The 7,796-nt window shown below is 39.4% G+C and overlaps 1 non-coding gene across 1 annotated transcript; it reads right to left on the bottom strand.

Moving 5' to 3' along the window:
• Positions 1 to 5,432: 5,432 nt before the first annotated feature.
• LOC112731646 (small nucleolar RNA R71) lies at positions 5,433 to 5,540 on the bottom strand. The gene has a single exon (XR_003167416.1). It is a non-coding gene; the product is annotated as a small nucleolar RNA R71 (small nucleolar RNA).
• Between the last annotated feature and the right edge of the window lie 2,256 nt (positions 5,541 to 7,796).

Consider the following 7,796-nt stretch of genomic DNA (forward strand, 5'->3'; position numbering starts at 1 on the left):
TTAGTTTTTATTATGTTTTCACTAGTTTTTATTCAAAAATCACATTTCTGGACTTTACTATGATTTTGTGTATTTTTCTGTAATTTCAGGTATTTTCTGGCTGAAATTGAGGGACCTGAGCAAAAATCTGATTCAGAGGCTGAAGAAGGACTGCAGATGCTGTTGGATTCTGACCCTTCTGCACTCGAAATAGATTTTCTCGAGCTACAGAAGCCCAATTGGTGCGCTCTCAATTGCGTTGGAAAGTAGACATCCTGGGGTTTCCAGAAAAATATAATAGTCCATGCTTTGCCCGAGTTTTGATGACACAAACTGGCGTTTGAACGCCAACTTTCTACCCTATTCTGGCGTTAAACACCAGAACTAGCATAAAAGTTGGAGTTAAACGCCCAAACTGGCACAAAAGCTGGCGTTTAACTCCAAGAAAAGTCTCTACATGTGAAAACTTTAATGCTCAGCCCAAGCACACACCAAGTGGACCCCGGAAGTGGATTTTTACACTAACTATTCTAGCTTACTCATTTTCTGTAACCCTAGGTCACTAGTTCATTATAAAAACAACTTTTAGAGATTCATTTTGTACCTCATGACAATTTACATTCGAACTTGTATCTTCTACTGCATGAGTCTCTAAACCCCATGGTTGGGGTGAGGAGCTTTGCTGTGTGTTGATGAATTAATGCAATTACTACTGTTTTCCATTCAATCACGCTTGTTTCTCTTCTAAGATATTCACTCGCACTTCAACTTGATGAATGTGATGATCCGTAACACTCATCACCATTCTCAACCTATGAACGCGTGCCTGACAACCATCTCCGTTCTACCTTAGACTGAGTGCATATCTCTTAGCCTCCTGATTCAGATCAGAGTCTTCGTGGTATAGGCTAGAATTATTGGCAGCCATTCTTGAGATCCGGAAAGTCTAAACCTTGTCTGTGGTATTCTGAGTAGGATCTGGGAAGGGATGACTGTGATGAGCTTCAAACTCGCGAGTGCTGGGCGTAGTGACAGACGCAAAAGGATCAATGGATTCTATTCCAACATGAGTGAGAACCGACAGATGATTAGCCTTGCGGTGACAGCGCATTTGGACCATTTTCATTGAGAGGACAGATGGTAGCCATTGACAACGGTGATCCACCAACATACAGCTTGCCATGGAAGGAGCCTTGCGTGCGTGAAGAAGAAGACAGTAAGAAAGCAGAGATTCAGAAGACAAAGTGATGAGCGGATAATTTATACGCTTTTTGACATTGTTTTTAGTATGTTTTTAGTAGGATCTGGTTACTTTTAGGGATGTTTTCATTAGTTTTTATGTTAAATTCACATTTCTGGACTTTACTATGAGTTTGTGTGTTTTTCTGTGATTTCAGATATTTTCTGGCTGAAATTGAGGGACTTGAGCAGAAATCAGATTCAGAGGTTGAAGAAGGACTGCTGATGCTGTTGGATTCTGACCTCCCTGCACTCAAAGTGGATTTTCTGGAGCTACAGAACTCGAAATAGCGCGCTTCCAATTGCGTTGGAAAGTAGACATCCAGGGCTTTCCAGCAATATATAATAGTCTATACTTTGGCCAATAATTGACGACGTAAACTGGCGTTCAACGCCAGCCTTCTGCCCAAATCTGGCGTCCAGCGCCAGAAAAGGATCCAAAACCAGAGTTGAACGCCCAAACTGGCACAGAAACTGGCGTTCAACTCCACAAATGGCCTCTGCACGTGCTACACTTAAGCTCAGCCCAAACACACACCAAGTGGGCCCCGGAAGTGGATTTATGCATCAATTACTTACTCATGTAAACCCTAGTGACTAGTTTATTATAAATAGGACCTCTTACTATTGTATTAGAGGTCTTTTGGACCATCTTTGGGTCCTGGATTGTATTTTGATCCTGTGATCTCGTTTAGGGGGCTGGCCATCTCGGCCATGCCTGGACCTTCACTTATGTATTTTCAACGGTAGAGTTTCTACACTCCATAGATTAAGGTGTGGAGCTCTGCTGTTCCTCAAAGATTAATGCAAAGTACTACTGTTTTCTATTCAATTCTTCTTATTTCGCTTCTAAGATATCCATTCGCACTCAAGAACGTGATGAAGGTGATGATTATGTGTGACGCTCATCATCCTTCTCCCTTATGAACGCGTGCCTGACAAACACTTCTGTTCTACATGAATTAAGCTAGAATGAGTATCTCTTAGATCTCCTAACCAGAATCTTCGTGGCGTAAGCTAGAATGATGGCGGCATTCAAGAGAATCCGGAAGGCCTAAACCTTGTCTGTGGTATTCCGAGTAGGATTCAATGATTGAATGACTGTGACGAGCTCCTAACTCGCGATTGCAGGGCATTAGTGACAGACGCAAAAGGATAGTAAATCCTATTCCAGCATGATCGAGAACCGACAGATGAATAGCCGTGCCGTGACAGGGTGCGTGAGAATATTATTCACTGAGAGGATAAGATGAAGCCATTGGCAAGGGTGATGCCTCCAGACGATTAGCCGTGCCGTGACAGGGCATTGGATCATTTTCCCGAGAGATGACCGAAAGTAGCCATTGACAGTGGTGATGTATCACATAAAGCCAGCCATGGAAAGGAGTAAGACTGATTAGATGAAGATAGCAGGAAAGCAGAGGTTCAGAGGAACGAAAAGCATCTCCATTCGCTTATCTGAAATCCCTGCCAATGAATCTACATAAGTATCTCTATCCCTTTTATTGTTTATTTTAATCTAATAAAGTATCATGTTTAAATCCGCCTAACTGAGATTTGCAAGGTGACCATAGCTTGCTTCATACCAACAATCTCCGTGGGATTCGACCCTTACTCACGTAAGGTATTACTTGGACGACCCAGTGCACTTGCTGGTTAGTTGTATCGAAGTTGTGACAATTATGAATTAAGATCAAAGCACCAAGCTTTGGAGCCATTACCAGGGATTGTTTGAGCCTGGACATCACAATTTCGTGCACCAAGTTTTTGGCGCCATTGTCGGGGATTGTTTGAGTTTGGACAACTGACGGTTCATCTTGTTGCTCAGATTAGGTAATTTTCTTTTTGTTTTCTTTTCAAAAATATTTCTGAAATTTTCTCATCTGTTTTCGAAAAAAAAAATGTTTTCAAAAATAAATTATTCTATGGCTTCAAAATTTTTAAGAATGAATTCTAGTGTTTCATGAAACATGTTGAAGCCTGGCTGGCTGTAAAGCCATGTCTAAATTTATTTGGACTGAGGCTTGTAATTTGTTAGCAAGAGAAATTTAGTTGTTGCTCATCCACCCGCTGCTGATCCATGATCACCTGCTGAAGCTTGGCTGGCCATTGGCCATGTCTAGTGTTTTGGACTGGAGCTTTCATTGAAAGCTTGGCTGGCTAGTGAGCCATGTCTAATTCCTGGACTGAAGCTTTAGACTAACATGGCAAGATTCCTGGAATTCATATTAAAAATTTTGGAATCCTTATTTTTCTTTTTCATATAATTTTCGAAAAAAAATCCAAAAAAATTAGAAAATCATAAAAATCAAAAATATTTTTCTGTTTCTTGTTTGAGTCTTGAGTCATGTCATAAGTTTGGTGTCAATTGCATATGCATCTTGCATTTTTCGAAAATATCATGCATTCATAGTGTTCTTCATGATCTTCAAGTTGTTCTTGGTAAGTCTTCTTGTTTGATCTTGATGATTTTTTGTTTTGTGTCTTTTCATGTTTATCATATGCATTCTTGAATTCTTAGTGCCTAAGCATTAAAGAATTCTAAGTTTGGTGTCTTGCATGTTTTCTTTGCATTAAAAATTTTTCAAAAATATGTTCTTGATGTTCATCATGTTCTTCATAGTGTTCTTGGTGTTCATCTTGACATTCATAGCATTCTTGCATGCATTCACTGTTTTAATCTAAAAATTTCATGCATTGCATAATTTTCATGTTTTTCATAAAAATTTCAAAAATCAAAAAAATATCTTTCCCTTTTTTCTCTCATCAAATTCGAAAATTTGAGTTGACTTTTTCAAAAATTTTTAAAATCAAGTTGTTTCTTATGAGTCAAATCAAATTTTCAATTTGAAAATCTTATCTTTTTCAAAATCTTTTTCAAAAATCAAATCTTTTTCAAAATTCTTAGTTATTTTCGAAAATTCCAAAAATATTTTTTAAAAATCTTTTTCTTATTTTTATATAAAATTTTCGAAAAAAACTAATCAATTAATGTTTTGATTCAAAAATTTCAAGTTTGTTACTTACTTGTTAAGAAAGATTCAAACTTTAAGTTCTAGAATCATATCTTGTGATTTCTTGTGAATCAAGTCATTAATTGTGATTTTAAAAATCAAATCTTTTTCAAAAACTAATTTCAATCATATCTTTTCAAAAAAATATCTTCTTATCTTATCTTTTTCAAAAATATCTTTTCAAATATCTTTTCTAACTTCCTAACTTCCTATCTTTTCAAAATTTGTTTCAACTAACTAACTAACTTTTTGTTTGTTTCTTAACTTTTTCAAAACTACCTAACTAACTCTCTCTCTCTTATTTTCGAAAATATCTTCCCCCTTTTTCAAAATTTCTTTTTAATTTATTAATTATTTTAATTTTTAAAATTGAATTTTCGAAAATTACTAACATTTTTTCAAAAAAACCATTTTTCAAAAATCACTAACTCTTTTTCAAAATAATTTTCGAAAATTCCCTTCCCTCTCTCTCATATTATTCTATTTATTCATTCATTAACTAACATCTCATCTCACATCTCTTCCATTCGTACAGTTGTGTTTCTTCTTTTACATCACATTCTTTATCTCCCCCTCTTCTTCTACTCATACAGGGATCCCCTTACTGTGGTATAAAGGATCTCTATTATTATTATTATTTTTCTGTGCCTTCTTCTTTGTCATATGAGCAGGAGCAAGGATAAGAACATTCTTGTGGAAGCAGATCCAGAACCTGAAAGGACTCTGAAGAGAAAATTAAGAGAAGCTAAAATACAACAATCCAGAGATAACCTTTCAGAAATTTTCGAACAGGCAGAAGAGATGGCAGCCGAAAATAATAATAATAATGTAAGGAAGATGCTTGGTGACTTCACTGCACCTAATTCCAATTTACATGGAAGAAGCATCTCCATTCCTGCCATTGGAGCAAACAACTTTGAGCTGAAACCTCAATTAGTTTCTCTGATGCAGCAGAACTGCAAGTTTCATGGACTTCCATCCGAAGATCCTTTTCAGTTCTTAACTGAATTCTTGCAGATATGTGATACTGTTAAGACTAATGGAGTAGATCCTGAAGTCTACAGGCTCATGCTTTTCCCTTTTGCTGTAAGAGACAGAGCTAGATTATGGTTGGATTCTCAACCCAAAGACAGCCTGAACTCTTGGGATAAGCTGGTCACGACTTTCTTAGCCAAGTACTTTCCTCCTCAAAAGCTGAGCAAGCTTAGAGCTGATGTTCAAACCTTCAGACAGAAAGAAGGTGAATCTCTCTATGAAGCTTGGGAAAGATACAAACAGTTGACCAAAAAGTGTCCTTCTGACATGCTTTCAGAATGGACCATCCTGGATATATTCTATGATGGTTTATCTGAGCTATCAAAGATGTCACTGGACACTTCTGCAGGTGGATCCATTCACCTAAAGAAAACGCCTGCAGAAGCTCAAGAACTCATTGACATGGTTGCTAATAACCAGTTCATGTACACTTCTGAAAGGAATCCTGTAAGCAATGGGACGCCTATGAAGAAGGGAGTTCTTGAAGTTGATACTCTGAATGCCATATTGGCTCAGAATAAAATATTGACTCAGCAAGTCAATATGATCTCTCAGAGTCTGCATGGAATGCAAGCTGCATCCAACAGTACTCAAGAGGCATCTTCTGAAGAAGAAGCCTATGATCCTGAGAACCCTGCAATAGCAGAGGTAAATTACTTAGGTGAACCTTATGGAAACACCTATAACTCAACATGGAGAAATCATCCAAATTTCTCATGGAAGGATCAGAAGCCCCAACAAGGCTTTAATAATGGTGGAAGAAACAGGTTTAGCAATAGCAAGCCTTTTCCATCATCAACTCAGCAACAGACAGAGAACTCTGAACAAAATGCTTCTAATTTAGCAAATCTAGTCTCTGATCTATCTAAGGCCACTGTAAGTTTTATGAATGAAACAAGGTCTTCCATTAGAAATCTGGAAGCACAAATGGGCCAGCTGAGTAAAAGGATCACTGAAATCCCTCCTAGTACTCTCCCAAGCAATACAGAAGAGAACCCAAAAGGAGAGTGCAAGGCCATTGACATAAGCGCCATGGCCGAACCTGTGAGGAGAGGAGAGGACGTGAATCCCAAGGAGGAAGACCTCCTGGGACGTCCAGTGATCAATAAGGAGCTTCCCTCTGAGGAACCAAAGGACTCTGAGGCTCATCTAGAGACCATAGAGATTCCATTGAACCTCCTTATGCCCTTCATGAGCTCTGATGAGTATTCCTCTTCTGAAGAGAATGAGGATGTTACTGAAGAGCAAACTGCCAAGCTTCTTGGTGCAATCATGAAGCTGAATGCCAAATTATTTGGCATTGATGCTTGGGAAGTTGAACCTCCCTTGTTCATCAATGAACTAAGTGATCTGGATCAACTGACATTGCCTCAGAAGAGACAGGATCCTGGAAAGTTCATAATACCCTGTACCATAGGCACCATGATCTTTAAGGCTCTGTGTGACCTTGGTTCAGGAATAAACCTCATGCCCCTCTCTGTAATAGAGAAACTGGGAATCTATGGGGTGCAAGCTGCTAAAATCTCATTAGAGATGGCAGACAGCTCAAGAAAACAGGCTTATGGACAAGTAGAGGACATGTTAGTAAAGGTTGAAGGCCTTTACATCCCTGCTGATTTCATAGTCCTGGATACTGGAAAGGAAGAGGATGAATCCATCATCCTAGGAAGACCTTTCCTGGCCACAGCAAGAGCTGTGATTGATGTTGACAGAGGTGAAATATTCCTTCAATGGAATGAGAACTCCCTTGTGTTTAAAACTCAAGGATCTCCCTCTGCAACCATGGAGAGGAAGCAGGAAAAGCTTCTCTCCAAGCAGAGTCAACCAGAGCCCCTACAGTCAAACTCTAAGTTTGGTGTTGAACTCCCATATCCAAACTCTAAGTTTGGTGTTGGAGAGTCTCAACAAAGCTCTGCACATCTGTGAGGCTCCATGAGAGCCCACTGTCAAGCTATTGACATTAAAGAAGCGCTTGTTGGGAGGCAACCCAATGTTTATCTAATTCTTATTTTTATTGTTTTTCATGTTTTCTTAGGTTCATGATCATGTGGAGTCACAAAATAAATATAAAAATTGAAAACGGAATAAAAAACAGCAGAAGAAAAATTACACCCTGGAGGAGCATCTGTCTGGCGTTCAGCGCCAGAACAGAGCATGGTTCTGGCGCTGAACGCCCAAAATGGGCAGCTTCTGGGCGCTGAACGCCAGAACAGGCATGGTTCTGGCGTTCAACGCCAGAAATGGCACACAGATGGGCGTTGAACGCCCAAAATGGCCACCAACCTGGCGCTGAACGCCCAGAGTTGGGTACAAAGGCATTTCTACTTGCCTAATGGGTGCAGGGATGTAAATGCCTTGACACCTCAGGATCTGTGGACCCCACAGGATCCACTCAGGATCTATGGACCCCACAGGATCCACTCAGGATCTGTGGACCCCACAGGATCCACTCAGGATCTGTGGACCCCACAGGATCCCCACCTACCTCCACTCACTTCTTCTCACCACTCTCTTTAACACAACCTCATA

The sequence above is a fragment of the Arachis hypogaea genome, chromosome 12 (genome assembly GCF_003086295.3).
Source record: "Arachis hypogaea cultivar Tifrunner chromosome 12, arahy.Tifrunner.gnm2.J5K5, whole genome shotgun sequence".
NCBI classification, from domain to species: domain Eukaryota; kingdom Viridiplantae; phylum Streptophyta; class Magnoliopsida; order Fabales; family Fabaceae; genus Arachis; species Arachis hypogaea.